Source organism: Sarcophilus harrisii, chromosome 5 (assembly GCF_902635505.1).
Source record: "Sarcophilus harrisii chromosome 5, mSarHar1.11, whole genome shotgun sequence".
NCBI lineage: Eukaryota > Metazoa > Chordata > Mammalia > Dasyuromorphia > Dasyuridae > Sarcophilus > Sarcophilus harrisii.
In genome coordinates, this window is record NC_045430.1 from 256,823,192 (window position 1) to 256,843,401 (window position 20,210).

The window sequence follows — 20,210 nt, forward strand, 5'->3', positions numbered from 1 at the left end:
CACCTAGCTGCCTACAGATACAGCTACAGATAGTATTATGTCATAGGGTCTTCTAACTCCTGACTGTGCAAAAAATGAGTCAAAGGCACAAAAGAAAGGAAGAAGTATGATTTGGGCGTTGAAGATATCATAGACAGAAAATTATATAGCAGACGCACGTTTCCGTTTCTACATGCATCTTAGCTGTCAAAATATGTGTTCCTTTGCTTCTTAAGCTGATCACAAACATGATTTCATTAGATGTGTCAGAGAGACAGATGATTTAATAAAAATGGTTGTTGAAAGGCATACCAGAGCAAACATAACATTGTTTAGCAACCACAAGGTGGATGTGCTGTCAAGTGCAGAAAGAGTGATATGGCCCAGTTTGAGTAAAAGCAACCGTGCTTCACTGAGTTTAGGTGACTATTTGTCTTCATGAAGCCCAGGACCTCTGTTTTTTACTTATGATTCTGTCTGTTTTGTTAGTTATTAGGGTTCCATTTCCATAGCAACATCAGGATTCTCATGGGGTTTTTCCCAGGGGACTTTTATTTTTTGGCCTTGTGCTTTGAACCTCAAATCTATTTTCTGGCAGAAAAATGGCACTACCTAAATTTTCATTTTACACATTAGGGATTGGGCTAATGGTAATTACAGCAGGCCTCCATTCTGAGATTCATGATTCAGAATATCTGTACTAGGCACTGTACCAATCCTAGAATTCTCTCCATGTGTTGAGTTAATGACTTGTTCTGTTCATATTTTGGTAGATTGTGTTGGCTTTTATTTTTCACAGCCACAGATGTCTTCTGTGGCTTCTTCTGTGAAAATTTATTGATGGTTGTTTCTAAAGAATTTCAATGAGTCATCAAATCGGCAGATGATACAATGATAGGAAGGGAAGATAACATCTGAATGTTAGGGGAAGAATTTCCCCTAAGAAATCTCAATAGGCTATATGGGTGAGCCCAAATGATAAGATGAAGTTTCACAGGAAAAAAAAAAGATTAAATCTTATATTTTGGTCAAATATGAGATACATGGTGAACCAATAAATTTATGTGTGAAAAAATGGAGGGTTTAATTAGTTACATTCTCAAACAAATCAGCAGGATGCTATGGATGCTCAAAAAAAGGCTAGCGCTTAAGTTCCCTTAAAAAAAAAAAAACATAGTCAAGTAGAGGCATATCACAATCTCTCTATAATTTATACAGAGTACATTTGGAGTATCATGATTCAGTTTGGAGGGACACATTTTAGGAAGGACATTATATGATAAGGTGAGGAACATTGAAGGATGCAAGCCAGAATAATTTAGGGGATCAGAGATCATATTAATGAGTACCAATTGCTGAAAATGTGAGCAATATTCATTATCATCATCATCATTATTATTAGATAATTTTTATGTTTTGCTTTAAGATTTGTAAAACACTTTACATGAGTTATCTCAATTGATCCTCACAACTCTGTAAGTAAGGTGCTATTATTATCCACATTTTACAAATGAGAAAATTGAGACTAAAAAACTGAATTGTCCCCAAATCACAAAGCTACCAAGTATCTTTGACACTATCTGATCTTCTTCATATATAAAATGAGCATAGTAATAGAGTTGGGAGGAATCTAAAACATCATCTTTTCCAAAACTTCTTAAAAATTATGGGCCATGATCCCATATAGGGTCATATAAATGAACGTGGCGGGGAGGGGTCACAGAATTTTGATTTATTATAAGTCAATGTTTGATTTACATACCTATCTTATATACCTGGTGTCACATAAAATTTACTCAAGCATAAAGGGGTCAGTAATAGAAAAAGTTTTAAAAGCCCTGTAATCTCTTTATTTTGCAGAAAATGTCCCAGAGTAAAGTCTATCCATGGTCAATCAGCTAGAAAGAAGCAAATTTTGATGTGAAATTAATCTTCATTCTACTACTATAATCCAAATATTATATAATGTATATTCCATATTATAAAATATTTATATGGTATTGTCTATATTGAGGATGGAATCTGACATGGAATAATGAAATTTCTTTGAAATGGAAATTTCAGTGTTTTAACAAATAAGTTATTAGAGTTTACTATCTAGTCTTCTCTCTCCTTCATCTTTGACTGGAAAAGCCAAAAAGTTTTGGATAAATTTTGGGAATGGCAATCTACCCATTAAATGGTGCAGTAAAGACTTTGTTCAAGGACAAGTCAATGTGTGTGTGTATATATATATATATATATATATATATATATATATATATGTGTGTGTGTGTGTGTGTGTGTGTGTGTGTGTGTGAGAGAGAGAGAGAGAGAGAGAGAGAGGGAATGTGTATATACATATATATATATATAAAGAGAATTATATCTTCTAGAGCAGTGATAAATTATACATCTTTACCTGGCAGTATCAACACTGTTGTTAATCTAATTCTCATAGGAAAATTAATTATAATACACAAAATATTTGTGTAGGTCAGAGAGAAAATCAGCTGCCACTGCTTTGGTCTCATGCTAATTGTGAATTTTCTGCACTGTGTGGGTTTTTAATGCTTGCCTATATTTAGTTTTCTGGATGGCCTTAATCACAGAACAGATTAACATTCATTTCTGTCTGGGCAGATTTGAACAAATTTTCTTCACCAACTTCTTCCATTAAACTTGATCAAATTGATTTTAGTGCCAACTCATTTGTTTTTCTGTTGGTAGACAAAACTTAATTTGCCTGAAAATGATATTTTAAATTTATGATGAATTATTAAAATGACTGCATATCACCCAAAAAACCATTTGTAATATAACAAGCTAAAAATACTGACATATTCTCATCTCAGTGTATCAAAAAGACTATCATAAGGGACAGAAGAAAAAATATGAGGGTCAGAGGACCTATATCTATATCCTATCACTAATGCTTGCCACAAGCATGATCTTAAGAGTGTCATTTAGTTTCCCTCAGCCTCAATTTCCCTTATCTGCAAAATGAGCACAATAACAACATCGTCCTCCTAGGATATTGTAAAGATAAAATTCCTGGCCATTTTTTCACTGCTACCTTGCCACTAAGCATGCATCCTTCTCCTGCTCCCCTCTTTTCCAGGTGTGGAACAATAATAAAAGTGATACCAACATTGTTCCTGAAATTATTCTCATTGTTCCACTTCAAATCCTTCCAACTTAAGTCTCTCTGGTCATCACTACCCTATTTGTGCTGTATCTTTCGATTAGAATGGCAGTTCCTTGGGAGTACTTAGGTAGCACAGTGTATAGAGCATCAGCCCTGAAGTCAGGAGGACCTGAGTTCAAATCTGGCCTCAGACACTTAATACTCCCTAGCTATGTTAACCCCAATTGCCTCAGGAAAAAAAAAGTAACCTCCTTGAGGGTAGTTGTTGTTTTGCTTAGATATCTGTACCTTAGCATAGTGCCTGATATATAACAAGTTTTTTTTTTAATCCATTCATTTATTTTGACTACTCAAAGGAAGTCTTTCCTATTCTTGGCTGTTCTCATCATCATCATCCCAATAATAGATAACATTCAGCTAGCACTTTAGGGTTTACTAAGTACTTTACATCTGTTATCTTCTTTGAGCTAGGTAAGACTTCCAGAGAGCTGAGTTCCACGTAGGCGATGTGTTGCCATACTTGTGTTGCTATCTTCCATTTCTGGCATATTTAGTTTTGTATTTGTAGGAATACTCAAACACTTGTTATACCTCTTGTTTTTTATCACATGAAACAGTTAGCATCCACAGGACATATTGGAAAAAGGCTTGAAGGCATCATCCAAGTGAGATATTTAGGGCTACATGTATTCATTCTTTTCTCCTCTTACAGAAGGTCAACAAGTATTTATGAAATACCTACTACGTGCCAGATATATTGCTAAGTTCTGGAAATACAACAGAAGAAAAATTAGTCTCTTAGAGATTTCATATTCTAGTAGAGAAAATAACATGAATATCTTGATATAGAAGTATATCTACATGTATATATATTCTCCATGTGTGTCCCCTTACTAATATTGTGTGTATGTATACCCTTCTTATGATCCAAAAAGGATCTCAGTAGAGCTTTGGAATATAATCCCTAGTTGTTATAGGGACCTTGCTACCTTTCTAGTCTCCTTACTATTTATTCCTCTCCATGTATTCTAGGATGCAAAGAATTCTTGCACTCACTTTTAATCGACACTCTCTACTGACTCCTTGCTATTTGTCCCCTATATCTAGAATGGTCCCTCTCCTTATCATATCTCTTGATTTCACTGGTCTTCTTTGATTTTGAGCTCAAATTCAATTTCTAAAGGAAGTCTTTCCTATTCCTCTCCCCGACAGCCACTTCTAGCTCTTTTCTTTTAAGATTATCACTCATTTACACTGTATTTATTTTGGCAGTATATGGTGTGACCTCTAGTTCCTTTTCCTGTCCACTTTTGGTGCCCACAACTCACCCAACTTTCACCTGTGACTCCAAGAAACCTTAGCATGTGCAGCAGCCACACTTTAGTAAAACTGTCTCTCAAATGGGCTAAATGAAGTTGTGGGTAATCTATGGACTTCAAACCCATTGGTGAGTCACAAGGGTGAAGATGAAATTATTTACTGACCTTCAAAGTCATTTACTCTTTTGGCCCATCCTACCTTTCCAAAATTGTCTGCTATTTGTAGAATTATAATTCTAGATCTTAAAGGGACCTTTTGGGTCAATTAATTCATTTTTATTTTACATTTTAAGGCACTAAGTCCCAGAAAAATGGATTCATTCAAATCCAAGTTGGTATAAAGTAGCAAAGCAAAGTATTTGAACTCAGGGCCTTTGATTGCAATTTTATCTTTATTTTCTGTTGTACCATGTTATTTTGTCCTCCCACATATTGCCCCCTCAATATTTTCCCTAGCCTAATGCCAATGGGGCATTCTCCCTGCCCAATGAATTCCTCACCATCCATTCAAACTCTACTCAACAGTAACTGTCTCCATGGAAACTTCCCTTCCTTCTATTACAGCCATCATCTCCACTTACTTATAATGACTTTTCTCTACCCCCAAACCCCACATAACATTTTATTTACAGTTTCCCAATGCCCTTATTACATATCATTACACACTATGATTATTTATGCTTGTGACTTACCCCTCCTATAATATAAACTCCATAAGGACAAGGACCTTGTTCTTTTCCTAAATTTCATTTCTCTCCCATGTGTTCTATACCCAGTAGATATTTAGTTTATATTAGTTTAGTTTATAAGGTAATTCTAAAAGCCTTAGTGGAGTTTTAAACTCTAATTATTAATTGTGTTAATGTAATTTAAGCTTTAATTGCTAGAAACTGCAGATTTTTAAGACACCCTGTCTTTAATTAAGTTGATTTATTGTTTTTAAGAAGCTGTGTCTCCAAATTTGTTACCGCATTTTTTGTTTCTGAAAACAAGGAAAGGTGATGGTACTCAAAAATGTAAAATGGGGAATAGATGAAGAAAAATAGCCTTTTAAGATTCAATCAAGAATTGATTAAGCATTTCCAATGCACTAAGTACAGGTACAAAAAAAATGAAGCAATACCTCATAGTGATGAATAGATGTGGCCAGGTGAAAAGATGACTAGCCTGATCTCTACAGACCATTTTAATGAGCTGCATTTACATTTTCTCCTCTCAAAGAAACATTGGTATAATTTTTTGACATTTTCATCATGACACTAATCTTCCCTAGAGTTTTAGCTTCATATATCATAAAATTGTTCTTGGATTAAGTTATATCTCTAAATAAAAAGGATTGCTGCCTATGCTTAAGGAGTGATGACAAGCTCATTGTACCACTCCAAACACTTTCATGAATTCCCTAAAGATGGGATTCTACTTTTTAAATGGTACATTTTTTCTAGTTTCAAAGGAGCCGGGTGCTTCTTATCATGGCCTTCTTTGAGACATAAAACAGCTTTCTCAATTAGTGTATTCTTAATTGTTATTCAGTCATTGAGTTATATCCAACTCTACATCATTCCAAGAGGAGTTTTCTTAATAAAGTGGCTTGCCATTTCCTTCTCCAGTGTGATCCCATTTTATAGATGAGGAACTGAGTTAAATAGGAGTTGAGTGACTTATTCAGATGTTCCTGACTCCAAGCCTAGTCTTCTATCCATGGTACTGCCTAGCTCCCTTTTGTAGGTTCAGCCTTCCCTTAATATTTCAATCTTATATGAACCTGAGATTTCTTCTTTGTGGGTACTCCATTAATGCCAATCATGACTCCCTATATCTTAGAACTATAGGAGCTAAAAAATTTGTCACCCTGCCTCTGACCTAGGGATGAGCTTCCTAGAATTGATTGAAGCTGATTTTTAGAAAACAAATATAAAGTGGATCACCAAGTCTTTACTAGACAATTATTTTCAGTCCAGTAATTTCCACCACTATTGGGATCCCACTGCCATAATTTTTGAGAAGTCAAATTCATCTCCACATCATAACAAGGCATTCGAGGGAGATGTGAGTGGAAGATTATCTTCAAAGGAGAGTCTTCTGGAAGACTGGAAAAGAGTCTTTTTCATAGTGGCTTCTGTGGGATCAATTCATAATCCACATATGATTTCTTCTCTCTGATACAAAATTTCAACAGAATGGAAGGTAATAGGAATGGAGGGATCAGGAAGCCACAGCTTCTTCCCATTATTGTACAAAAGAAGTAGTATGAAAGATCTTATTTTTGACAAATATGGATGGAAACAGAAATGGACTGGGCATGCAAGATTGGAGAAGCGATAATAGATCCCTTCAAAATTAATAGACAACGAGTTAGGCCTCCAGCTTATTGGATAATCCTCTAGAGAAGGGTTCTAAAATAACCTGGATTGTAATCTCATGAGGTGAAATGGCAAGGGTAGACTATGATCTGATTCATCAGAGGAAGTTCCCTCCTAGTTGTATTATATTCATCCAAGTAGAGATATATTCTCTTTCAAAATGCATCCCTACGTGTAATCTAGTTTGGATGAGATCATGGGTTCGTTGTGTTGGAAAGGACGTGAAGATCATCGAGCACAAGCTTCCTATTTTGTAAATAAGAAACTGAGCTCCAGTAAGATTAAATTACTTGCCCAAAATCACACAGGTAGAAAACATCAGAAACACAATTGGAATCCAGATCTCTGACTCCAGAATCACTACTCTTCTCATCTCACTGGACATGCCAAATAGTTTTCCGGATCTGTTGTGTGAGGATGCTTGCTGTACTTCTGAGCTTATCTCTGAGTGTATCTGAGGAAAAGAGATTTATCATGTTTTAGGGTTTGTTTGTTTTTGTTTTTTTTTTGAAATGAACAAATCTTATTTTTATTGCTCACTGCTCTCCAGACAAAACCTACCATCATGAATAACACAGTCTACATAAGTCTCTCCTGGAATATCACCTCCCTTCAGTGATAAATAATGCAGACTGGTCAGAAAGGATGCATTCTGATCACAGATGCAAGGAATCATCAGGAAGTTCAGCTCTTTCTTTCTTGAGTAGTCAGATGGGTGAGAAATGAACTAGACTTGTGAAGTGTCAGAAGCCAAAATTCACTTGAATTTTCCAGATTTCCTCTCTAGACATTGTAAGGTCTTAACTTGGAGGAAAAGGATGATCTAACATATAAAAATCCAAAACAACTCATCTCTGTTGTTAAAATGTTGCATGACAAAAAGTACAATATAAGATCTCGAGTGCTCTGTCCCAACACGTGAAGTACAATCTGATGTCTTTATGTAGGATCATAGATTTAACTCGTGCATATAAATTAAATTTTAAATTTTAATTCATTTCAAGGCAGAAGAGTTCTTCCAATTCAACTGCCTTTTGCAAATGAGGAAACTGAGAGCCAGAAGAATCACTCGGTTCACATAGCTACTAAGTATGTGAGAATGTGAACGGCCTACCTCCAAACCCATTGCCCAATCTTCTGAACCATCTATTCATCTAGGTAGAAACTTCCTAAATCAATATCAGGGGGCTAAGAATTTCTGACAACAACTTTTCTTGCTAGATACAAGATAAGCTTTGTGTATAGAAGGTCTGTGAACATGATGTTAAGAATTGTCTTGAGGTAATCAGAGTAGTAGATTAGGTGCTGGATGGGGGTCATATATAGCCCCAGATTTATTAGCTATGTGGCTGGCAAATCATGTAAGCTCTCTGGATCTCAGTTCTTTCATCTGTAAAAATGAAAGGTTTAGAGTAAGTGACCCATAGAGTCTCTTCCAGTTCTAAATTTTAATGCTTTTTCCCCCTTTGCTTAAAAGAAATGCACCTGATTTCAGTGAATAGATTTCTGTGGTTTGAGATTGTTTCTTGCATTCAAAATGCATGCAAATTTACATAAAAAGAAATATTTTTTATTTCTTAAAAGTGTCATTAATAACATCAAATACCCCTGAGCTTATTTAATGCAGAAATTACTTGGAATGTGTTGTATAATTATTTACCTGTGTACATGATATTTTTTCCTCATAGACTGGAAACTCCAGGGCAAAGCCAGTTTCCTTTTTGTCTTTGTTAGTTCCTGTGCCTATATGGTTCCTGGAACATAAATGCATTCTGATTAATTAGTAACTATTTACATTTTAACTCATTTCAAGGCATAAATAACCAAAACAATTTTTAGCCATTCCCTCAGTTTCTTCATCAGATATCTTGGCTTATTTAGCCACAAACACTGCTGCCTTTCAATTTATTATTCAGCCATCATCCATATTTGTTTTCTTTTCTTCTTGATTTGCTTTATTTCATAAAGATCTTTGCAGATTTTTTTTATTCCTCATGCTTGTCACCCTTAATGTCATTAGAACACTCCATTATGTTAATGTACCACAACTGACAACCATCCCTCTGTTGTTTGACATTTGGTTTTCACCCCTTGCTTTTAAAATTGCATGTAATGCTTCTCTGAAAATACAAAAAACAGATACATTTTATTGTTGTTAATTATATTATCTGGACAACTCCCCCCAAAAAGGCAATCTTAATGGGTGAATTGATTTGAAATTTGTTCTTAGTACTCCTATATTCAGGCTAAACTAAAATTAGAGTCTTACAAAGTGATTTCTTGAAATTGTATCACAGATTACTTAGTCATTTAAAACTCTTCTCTGAGATCTCACATATTCCTCTTTCCAATAGGAATCTGCATGGAGGTGTGCACATTAGCACACATGATTATCTCAGCACCTCGCAGAGATCATTGCTTCCCAGAAAACTGTGTATTTCAGGATTCGGATATCACTTCTTGCCATCAGCTTTCACTTACATCCAGAACTGGCAGATATTTTTGTTTGTCAGTCATGCATTTTTAAATATTCTTCTGGCACTAAAAAAAAGTGTTCTCTGGAAGAGCTTGTCGTGAAGTGCTTTTCATATCCAACAAAGTCTCAGAGCCTTTTAACTGTTTGCAACCTAGATTTTTTTTAAGCAATAGAAAAATCTTCCCTGCATGATACTTCTCAGGAGAGTTCTAAGGGAAATCTTGAGAGCCACAGGGACACGGCTAGCTTTTTGCCAAAGAAACTTTATGTGATCATCTGTTGGTATGATCAAAATTTAATATTAACACTATTACTTGAAAGTTCTTTAAATTCTTATGCCTATTGTAATTCCAGTTTTTTTTCAATTAAAGTTTATGTCAAAGTACCATTATGCTTTCTATAATTAAATTATATTGGAGATTTCTGACATAGAATATTATTCTCATAACATATGATCTCTTTCTAATGACCTCAGACACACCATCTACCTGGATTCCTCTTGGACACTGCCTGTTCTCTGTCCACCCTTCCATCAGCCTTTGAGCCTCTGACTAAGCATCTCCCTTATTATTCCTATTCCTCCTTTCTTTCCCTAGAAAAGTGATCAAGCTGGAAATAGAAAAAAAAAAAGACACACAAGATATTATATTCATTCTCTCCTCAACAGCCAAAGGAAACACAATTTATTTTGTGGAGGTGTCCCATAGGGAATAGGCAGTGAAACTGATCTGAAGGTTCCATGAAGGTGTGAGAGAAGAGGAAGGAAGAACTGGGAAATGAAAATAACTTCAAATATACACCCAGAACTGTTGCTTAGAGCAGACTGCCCATAACAAAACATGGAACGCTCCACCCTTGCATACCCCATAATTTCCATTAATGAGAAAATGAGACTAATCTTTCTGACTGAATGCCTAAAATTGGGCACATTTAGCCTGCTTCCAAAAGAAAATTCTCAGAAGGTGGTACCAAGGCTGTTTACATTAGCATGAAACGTTTTGAACCCAGTAGAGAGTTCCCAACTGTGTTAAGCTGGCTAGCAGAGGGTCGTGTTTGGACTCCACTGGATACTCTCCGAGGCAGCCATATGCCAATCACCTGGCAGGCTGCAGGCCCTGTAAATGAAGCAGCGGCAGTTCAGTAGCATCTGGGCCTTTTCAGTTTGTATTTACAGGCTAAACAGCCAATAGGCAGCATTTTCCCCTCAAGGGGGTGGGATTTTAGAGGGAGTGGACTGCTACATTAGTAGAAAGAAAGATGACCTGCTATTAAATAAACAAAATCTCCAAAAGGGGGGCTTCCCTTTAAACCTTCCTTGGTTGCTTGCATCCTAGAAGGCATAGCAGATGTTCCACTTAAAAGGGAAAGTTTCAGATCTGGAAATATGTGTTTGTAGGTGTGGGAATATATAGACAATTCCCAGTTGATGAATACCTGAGTGATAAACAACCTTTATACAGTAATAAGGATAACTGCTTACCATAGAAAGCATCCTTTGGTGCTTTATAGTTTGCAAAGCTTTTCCTTAAGACAAACCTGTGAGGAAATACTGGAAATATTAATCCCATTTTAGAGATGAGGAAACTCAGACTCAGGTGAAATGACTTTCCTATGGTCACACAGCTAGTAAAAATCACAGAGAAGAATTTTTTCTAACACCAAGTTACACTTAAAAAAGATGATGTTGGTCAAAGACTCTTTTCTCCAATACAGCTATCAAAACTCCCTCTCCCTTCTCTCCTGCTGCCCTTGTGTATTTAGCCTAGGGTCAGCAATCACCTCCCTGCCAGGGCCACAGTCACTCAGGACACTCTTTTTTCTCCCTTTTCCCTCCTTGCACTTCATGCAAACTACAAAGAGAGAAGGAAGGAAGGAAGGAAAGAGTAGGAAGGAATCAAGGAATCTTGACCTCCTACAGTTTTAGTTTGCTAAATAGTTCCTATAGTTTTGCTTTATAGTTTGCTTTAGTTCCTATAGTTTTAGATTGCTTCTTTGGAAGTAGATTTTTTTGCCCCTAAGCTGGATGTTCAAATGGGAGTTTAGGTTGATTTTTTAAAAAAATCTACATTATAAGAGGAGGTTAGATTCTACTTAATAGTCTCCTATGTACACTATAGTTAAGCATCATTAGGCATTATCTGGGTGGCTATGATTGTTTCTGCTTGGGGTCAACTATGTTGAGAACCTGCCATTTGTTGGGTTTTGCCTTTTGGTTCTATGGGGAAAATACATTCTAACATTCTAATCATTGTAGGAATGTGCCTTTGGAAAAAGAGCTCTGAACTTGGAGAATGCCTTTTTTCAAGTCGTGATTCTGATCACTTCTGGTGTGGAACTTTGGGCAAGTTTACTGGTGGGAATCTTGATTTCCTCATCTATAAATAGTAATAAAAGCAGTTTAAGGATTGCACATTACTTTAATTTATATGGCACCTACTACATGTTGAACTGTATTTAGTGTTTTACAATTATTATGTGTTTTAATCCTCACAACAAATCTGAGAGGTAGGTGATATTATTTCCATTTACAGATATAGAAGCTGAGGTAAATAAAGGCCAAGTGGTCTGCCCAGACTCACATTGTTAGTGTTTGAGGCCAGATTTGAAATCAGGTCTCTCTGATTATGGGCCTGGCACTCTATTGTCCCATCTAGCTGCCTCAATTATCATTATCATCATTATCAACATCATCATTATCAAAAATACGTTTTTAAAATAGCTGCTGGACAGATCATATCATGCTTTTAATCATTCAGAGTACCCTCCCTTACCCATGGAAAATTATTTTGTTTTTACTTTATTTATTGTTATAAATATAAACTCTTCAAGAACAGGGACTGTTTTTTCTTTACTTTTTTTTTTTTGCTTCCTATCTCCAGTGCTGACCACACAGTATGCATAGTAAATGCTGACTGAATTGAACTGGGTTTATTAAGTTTTGAGGCATTATCATTATCAATGAGCCAGCCAGCCATCTAAAAAATAACAATCAGGATGTGAAGAATTGAATCCAAAGGAGAATGAGCAGAGAAAACTTATCCTATAGAAGAGAAAACTTGGGGGTGATGTAATAGATGTATGAGTAATGGTCAAGTAGAAGGTTTAGATTGGTTCTGTTTGGTCCCAAAGGGCAGAAATAGGAGCAAAGCTAGAAGCACATGGGCAAATGTAGACTTGACATTCTTAGGAACCATTCCCCTCCTGACAGAGCTGTCCAAAAGAAATATATCATCTTTGGAAGCTAATAAGTTTTCTCAGGAAAGGTCTTCAAACAGAGGATGAATGTTGTTGGCTACTTTGAAATGATATTTCTTTGCACCTATTGATACTATGGTCCCTTATAAGCCTGAAATTTTGTGATTTAATGAATTTAGTGAATCATATGGATTCGTTGGAAGGATTAGCCACAACTTGAAGTTAGATGAGCCTCCCTGACTTAATGGCTGACCTTCTCGAAACATATAGGGTAAGCCCATGAGTTATTTACCCTATTTATCCTCGTGCTTCTCTGGATTTAAGAGTTCCTATCAATGTGCCACTGGAAAACATGATACCTTTAAAGTGATGGTTTCTAACCCTTTGTGTGGATGGAAAGGAGGAAGGGTTCTCACTTCTCTAGTTGTTTAGAAGTGTCTTAGGTAGAAATTGGGGTAGGCATGAGGTGGAGATCTGACAGTTAAGTTTCTGCATAAGGGAGAAAGGGAGAAGGTAAGAAAGAGAATAAGGTACATGTATGTGTGTGTGAAAGAACAATAGGGAAGAAGGGAAGAAGGTTCCAAAATAGTTAGAACTGATCAAAAGCTCTGGTGAAGGGCTTATGAAAAGTAATCCAGATGCCCCCTATTTTCCCACTTGAAATGCTCTCAGATAATGGAAAGTTATCTATGTGGCAATTAATCCCGCTTAATGACCAATCATATGATACTTTGAATAATTGAATCTCTTCATATGCCAAATTCAAATTAAACTAAAACCTAATTTCTAAAATTAAAATGATGCATATGAGCTCATTTTCCATATTGATTTCTGTCTTCTCGTGGTCTTTTCGAACTAAAAAATGTGACATTTGTGTTTATTTGGATGCTTTAAGGTGGCAACATATCTCATTCTGGGTTTGCTGCCTCCTCCATTTACTGTTCAAAAAAAAAAAAAAAAAAAAAAAAAAAAGAAAAATGCAACTTGTTCTGGTGTCTGTTTCTGGATTTGAACCTCCCTCCTCCTGGCTCCAAGCTCAGTGCATAATCCACGACTCTGTGATACAGAACTATGTTGACCCTTTCCCATGAGCACTTCTACTCAGGCCCTTTGGCATTCACAGCTTCAGAGGAGTTTGCTTTGGCATGTGTGAGTGATGTGGGCCAGGGCCACAGTCTGAACTTGGGGCTGCGATTAGCAATCTGGTTTTTGCCCAGATGGCCTAATTTATTAAACATGTTCACAACCTACTGCTGAATAATTTTGCTTAATTTCTATGGTCTTGGAAATCTGAAAGAGAAGCCCTTAATGCAAGAATGGTTAGTTGGGGGGAAGAGGGAATCCCTGCACCACTCATGGCAATAATGATTTTTCCCTCAAGTTCAGACAAATTTAATCACCATTTGTATTTGTGTGGCCTTCTAAATAAAACAGAACTTGGGTCTCAGTTCGAGAGGAGGCAGGGAGGATAATTGCTTCCTTTTGTTCCTTGGCATTCTTCCCCTCCTCTGTCCTTTCATGGATTTTTTATAAATCGATAGAGTTTGTATGTTCAACCATTGAACGTTTAATCAATTGCAAAAGTACCTAAGTAGTTCTTGTCTTGCTCTGAAGGGATTCTATGGGTAGTTTTTCTCAATCCTTGTTCATCATGGTATCTTTATTCTGTTAATTGTTTCCATTTTATCCTACGTATTGTTTTATTTGTACATAGTTGTTTAATATTGTCTTCCCCATTTGATTGTAAGATTCTTGAGGGCAGGAACACCCTTTTGCATATTTTTGTATTCTCACTGCTTACCACATAGTAGGTGCTTTATAAATCCTTGTTGATGAACTTAATAGCAACTTCAATGTGGCATAGACTACTAAATAAAAGTTAGTGATTCATTCTGAAAGCTAACTTGACCATGTTACTCTTAAATAAAAATAAAAGATGGCCAGCCATTGCTTGATTCACTACTTTAGAAAAAATAACCAAGCTCTCCAAACTGGAATGTCATTGCTTTTTTCCACTGTATTACACACCATTTGGCTATGCTAAACTACTTATAGCTATTTATATCTTCAAGGAATCAGAAAGTTTTAGGCAAAGTTCCCTCATTTTATAGATGGGGAAACTGAGTCCCAAAGAAATGCATTGCCAAATGCACACATATAGTATGTCACAGAGGCATTATTTGAATCCTTATCTTCTGGACTCCTAATCCAATGCCCTCTCTACAACCTTAAGGCTTCCCTGAGTGTTCCCCAGCACATAAATGGCCGGGTCTAATGCAGCTAAATCATAATTAGTGTCAAACACATATAGTACTCAGTCAGTAGTTGGTGGATTTAAAGTTTTCTAAATGGTGAACATGATCAAAATTAAATGAAAATTAAAAGTGAATTACAAAATCCCAGGCTGGAACATCTTGAATCACAATTTGCCAGGGCAGTTTCCCCCCAAAGAACACAGACTGCGCAGATGATGCCATCTGGTAGAAGCCTTCTGCTAACCCAGTGGAGCAGGCTGTACCCGCCAGGAACATCTCCCAGAGAACCCCAGAATGCCTGTAAGATGACAGCAATCTTTTCACTCTCCCTTCCAATCTATGATCATAAGAAGTCAGGGAAGAGGCAGGAAACAATTCATGAATCTAAAGCGAAAAAGAGACCAGGAGAGAAAAATCCATTCAAATTGTGAACAGAAAGGGCACTGCTTAGTTTAGCTAAACACTGAAGTCATGGGATCATCGAAGCTATGTTTCTGTCAATGAGTTTGGACTTAAGGGATTTAGTTCTCATGTCATTGAGAAACTCCCTGATTAAGGAAAATTGAAAGGGGAACATCTGTGAGACAGTAAGCTTAGAGGTGATTTGTAATTCCTCATTGAGAGCTTTGTTTTTTCTCTGAATAAGATCCCAGAAAGCAGGACATATGGTACACAATCTATTTCACTACATTTTGCCAGCACTCATTAGTAGTTCCCAGATCCTCTTAGTACTAAGTATATTAATATTCTGGTTTATTCATTTCTAATTTTTCTTTCAGGCTGTTATCCCCCAATTTATGCCCCACCTCAGATTCTCATTCTTTGTTAGCCTATAGAGTTATACATATTTTTGTGTTTGTTTTGCTTAGGATTAATCTCTCAAATTCCCCTTTCCTCACTCTTCCTTTTTGTCTTCCACCTCCCTGGTGAGTGAAATCTATTTCTGTATCCAACTGTGTATGTGTATTTTTTCCCTCTTTTGATCTAGTTCAAATGAGTGGTGTTCAAGTGTCAGCTGTCCCCCATCCCTTCCTTGTTTGTATAGATGTCAATTTGTTCACTTTTATTATAATCTCCCCCAACTTTCTTTTCTCGCTTCCTCTACCCACCCTCTCTTTTCCCCTTTCTAGTTTTTTTTCTTAAGATCATCAAGACACATCTGAATCACTCCCAGTGAATATTGAATTGGATTCCCTCTAGAATCCAATAATAATAAGGTTCCGAAAGTGCACATATATCATCTCCCCAAATTTTAATGTAAAAAAGTATCCTCATTTTGTCTTTTAGTATCATTTATTCATGTTTATTTTTTTCATATTTCTCTTAACCCCTCTTTTGAAATTCAAAGTTTTTATCCAGTTCTGTCTTTTCATCAGGAATTCTTAGAAATCCTCTATTTCATTAAAGATCCCTTTTTTCCCTTTGACATTATACTCAGTTTTGTGGGTATGTTATTCTTAGCTATAAATCCATACATTTTGCCTTCTGGAATATTATATTCCATATCTTCAACTCTTGCTTCAACTAGTTGCTAAACAATGAGTAATCCTGATTGTGACTCCTTGATACTTGAATTCTTCCTTCTTGGCTACTTTGCAGTAATTTTTCTTTGATTTCAAAACTCTGGATTTTGGCTATGAAGCTCCTGGGAATTTTCATTTTGAAGTTTGTTGGTTTATTTTTCAAGAGAGAGTTGTGGATTCTTTTTTATTTGCACTAAATTCTAGTTCTAAGAAATCTGAGCAGTTTTATTTTTTTTTTGAAATTGGATGCCTAGGCTCTTTTACGAGTTGTGATGATCAGTTAGTTCAATGTTTCTTAATATTTTCTCCTCAGTCTTCTAGATCAGTCGTTTTTCCTATGAAATGCTTTACATTTTCTTCTTTGTCAGTATTGTGATATTTTAATGTTTTTTTTTGTTTTATAAAATCACCAACTTCTACTTGCATCATTCAAGTTTTCTGGGAGTTTGTTGCTTGGGAAGTTTTCAAATCCTTGTGCCAAGCTGTTCATTCCTGTTCCAATTCTCTCTTATATAACTGTCACTCTTTTGTATTTTTTCTTCTTTTTATAAAAGCACTTTAAATCTCTTTTAAAAAACAAATTTTACTTCATCTCTTTCGGAAATTCCAATTGAGTTTTTGTCTAAGCTATGTTATTCTAGGATATTTTTGTTTGTAGATGTTTGGGAGTCATTCTCTTATTCTGAGTTTGTGTCTTGGGCATGCCTGCAACTATAATAGTCCTTTATAGTGTTGTTCTTTTTTTTAAATTTGCCATTCTTCCAGCACAAGAGCGAAAATCTCTAGCCTTTCTCTGAGCTGATTCTGTGGCTATTTTCTCGGGGCTGTTGTGTTGTTGTTCCTTAATCTCTGGGACCAGCTGGAGGGCGTCCAAGCTTTCAGTATTCTCTAAATTATCTGATCTAGAATTACGTCTCATTGATGCTCCCTTGATGTGAGCTCTGCAATTATCTGACCTGAATTTATGTCTAGGCAAAAGGAGACTGTTGTTGGATTGAGCATCCACAAGCCAACTGGAAAGCTCTGGGCATGCAGAATAGCAGAATTTCAGGTGCTCAACTTCTACTTGTTTACTTACTTCTGAATTAAATTTCTTTTCTCTGGGACCCCTTATGACCCAGAATTGGATAGTAGGCAACAAAGCTGCCAATTGGCAATTGTCCCCATTCCACTGCTTTGATGTGGATCTGGTGGAAGACTGTCTATATTTATATTTTTATCTATTTAATATATATTTATGTATATCTATATCTACCTAGATATAGATATGTAGATATAGACAAAGACAAATATAGATAGATATTGGAACTTCCTCTTGGCCTGGTACACAGTCTTTTCTTGGGCACTGGATGTGATCTGAAGATGAGATTCTGGCTTAGCCCAAGTTCCAGTGTCTGTAGATCTCCCTCTGTGTTTCCCTGGGGCCAAGTTGGACTAGAGAAATTATTCATCTAGATATTTTCTGAATCTCCCCATCAGGATTCAATGTGGGTTATCATCAAGATTGCTATAGAAGATCTTGGCAGAAAAGAATTCAAGCTCACCACTCTGCCATCTTGATTCTACTTCAATCTCCCACAATTTATTTAGATGTTTCTCTAGCTAGAGAAATCCATTGGAATTCTTTTATGTTTCTTAGTTTATTTATAAGGAATTTCATGTAACTTTTCAGAAACTCTTCTATTATATGAATGGAAGTATACGTAAAATCCTCTTCGCAGGATCCTAATCAGTCTGATCAAAAGGAGCTCCACCATTATAATTTAGCACATGTTACTTTTGGCTAGTCCAGAACCAAGAAATGGTTTTGTGTGTAAAGAGAATTCCTTCACTCAACCCAGGTGATTTTATGATTCAAATATGGGGCTGTGGATTGAGAGCTAAGAGGAACTCTAGAAGTCAGGGCTAATTAAGCTAAATTCTGCTTCAGATACTGACTTCTCTCAGTGTTGCAGTAACTGAAGGTCTCTGTGCCCCAGTTTTTCCATATGTAAAATAGAAATAATAAGAACATCTATCTTCCAGAGTTGCTTTAAGGCTCAAATGAGTTAACATTTATAAAGCACTTTGCAAATCTTAGAAGGCTTTATAAAATGCTACCTGTTAGTCTTGTGTACCACTACTCCCTTACTTTATATATGAGAAAAATAAGGCAAAAATATGTGAAGTGACTTGCCCAAGGAATTTAGTATCCAGTTCTCTAAAACTTTGACATTATGATGTTCAGAGAAGTACAGTCCCCTTGCCTAACCCCAAAGCTGTGTGAAGACTTAGCTGGTACTTCAAGTCTAATCAAACACTATATTTAGTAACATGCTTTGCACTCACACACACTTTGTCAGCAGCAATAGTTTGTTTCATTAAAAAAAAAAAAAGAAAACAGACTGCATTTTTATTTATAGTTTATTTTTATGTTTCCCTAACATCAAAATGACATAATTTGTTACTAAATAGGAGACACATTAAATAAATGTTTAGTGCTTTTTAAATTTTAAAATTATTTTCCAGTATCCTTTCTTCTTTTCCTTCCAAGAAAGCAATTCCTAATATCAAAGAATTTTAAAAGAGGGGAAATTTTTGGCAAAATTTAACAGTGCATCAAAAAAGTCTGCTGCTTCATGGATATTTACATCTATAGACTCCCACCTCCGCAAAGAAACCGAGAGAAGTACTTTAGAAGGAACATCTAAAAAAATCTACTGGAGCAATTATTATTAAAACAATAGTTTTAATCAACAAGTAAAATACCTTTACTATAAAATAATAATTATTAAAACATTATTTTTGATTAACAATTAAAACAATCATTTAAACTAATTATTATTAAAGCAATAGTTAATTATGTTAAGGTAATTATTATAACAATAAAGTTATTATTAGTAATAACTTTTTGTAATTTATAGTGGTTACTATTGAGACTCCATTATATAATTTAATAATTAATACATGTTCTATATTATGATATTAATATTATATAAGCATATAATTATACATAATTATATAATATGTGATGATTATATAATATTAAATAGTTATTCAATATAATTAGGTTATATGCTTATTAAATAATACAATTGCCTTGTATAATATGTATAATCATAAACATCTATTATGTAAGTTTTATGTTTATACATATGTTATAATGAACTTGGCACAGTGGATAGAGTTCTAAGCCTTGAGTCAAGAAGGCCCGAGTTCAAATGCATGATGAGATTACTATGTGACCTAACTTTGTGTGCTTCAGTTTACTAATCTATGAAATGAGCCAGAGAAGGAAATGACAATTCACTCCCATCTTTGCCAAGAACATTTCAAATGGAATCATGAAGAGTTGGACATGACTGAACAACAAAAAGTGGTTATTATTGAAACATTCTCTATAAGGAATGAATTACTCAATGAGAAGGTTGTCGTTAATTGAGAGACTATCTTCAGCTTGTTCAATGCTGCTATCGTTTCTTAGCATAATAGAATTTCAGAGAATATTAACAAAAAGCTTCCTTTGAAGAGCATAGTCATCCCTTTCACATGACAGTATCATCAGAGTTCACCTTCCTATAGTCCTTTAAAATGTCTAGAGTACTTTATATAGATTCTCTACCTGATCTTCATGATCACCCATTGAACTATTACTGTATTATGCTATTATGGTGCCCATGTTATACAGGTGAGGAAATGGAGATGTCAAAAAGTAAAGTGATTTCTTGGCCAACATCAGAGAATTTCACACAATCAAAACAGTCTCGAGCTATCTTTGCCAGATAGACATGTAGAAAGTAACAAGATGATGATTTATTTAACCCAGTATGTTTTCCCACTATCCCTCAGTTTACAAATAAAGAAACTGAATCTCAGACAAAATTACTTTCCCAAGGTCATCCAGGTAGTGTGTCAGAAGCAAAATTTGAATCCATTTTCCTTGACTCCAGAACCAGGGCTCTTCCCACTATACCACGGGTAGTAAATGTCTAAT

General features: G+C 35.6%; 1 protein-coding gene across 1 annotated transcript in view; it reads left to right on the forward strand.

The window, feature by feature from the left end:
• KCNH8 (potassium voltage-gated channel subfamily H member 8) overlaps nt 1-20,210 on the forward strand; it is a 381,840-nt gene that overhangs the window by 312,078 nt on the left and 49,552 nt on the right. The gene's annotated exons all lie outside the window — the stretch shown is intronic.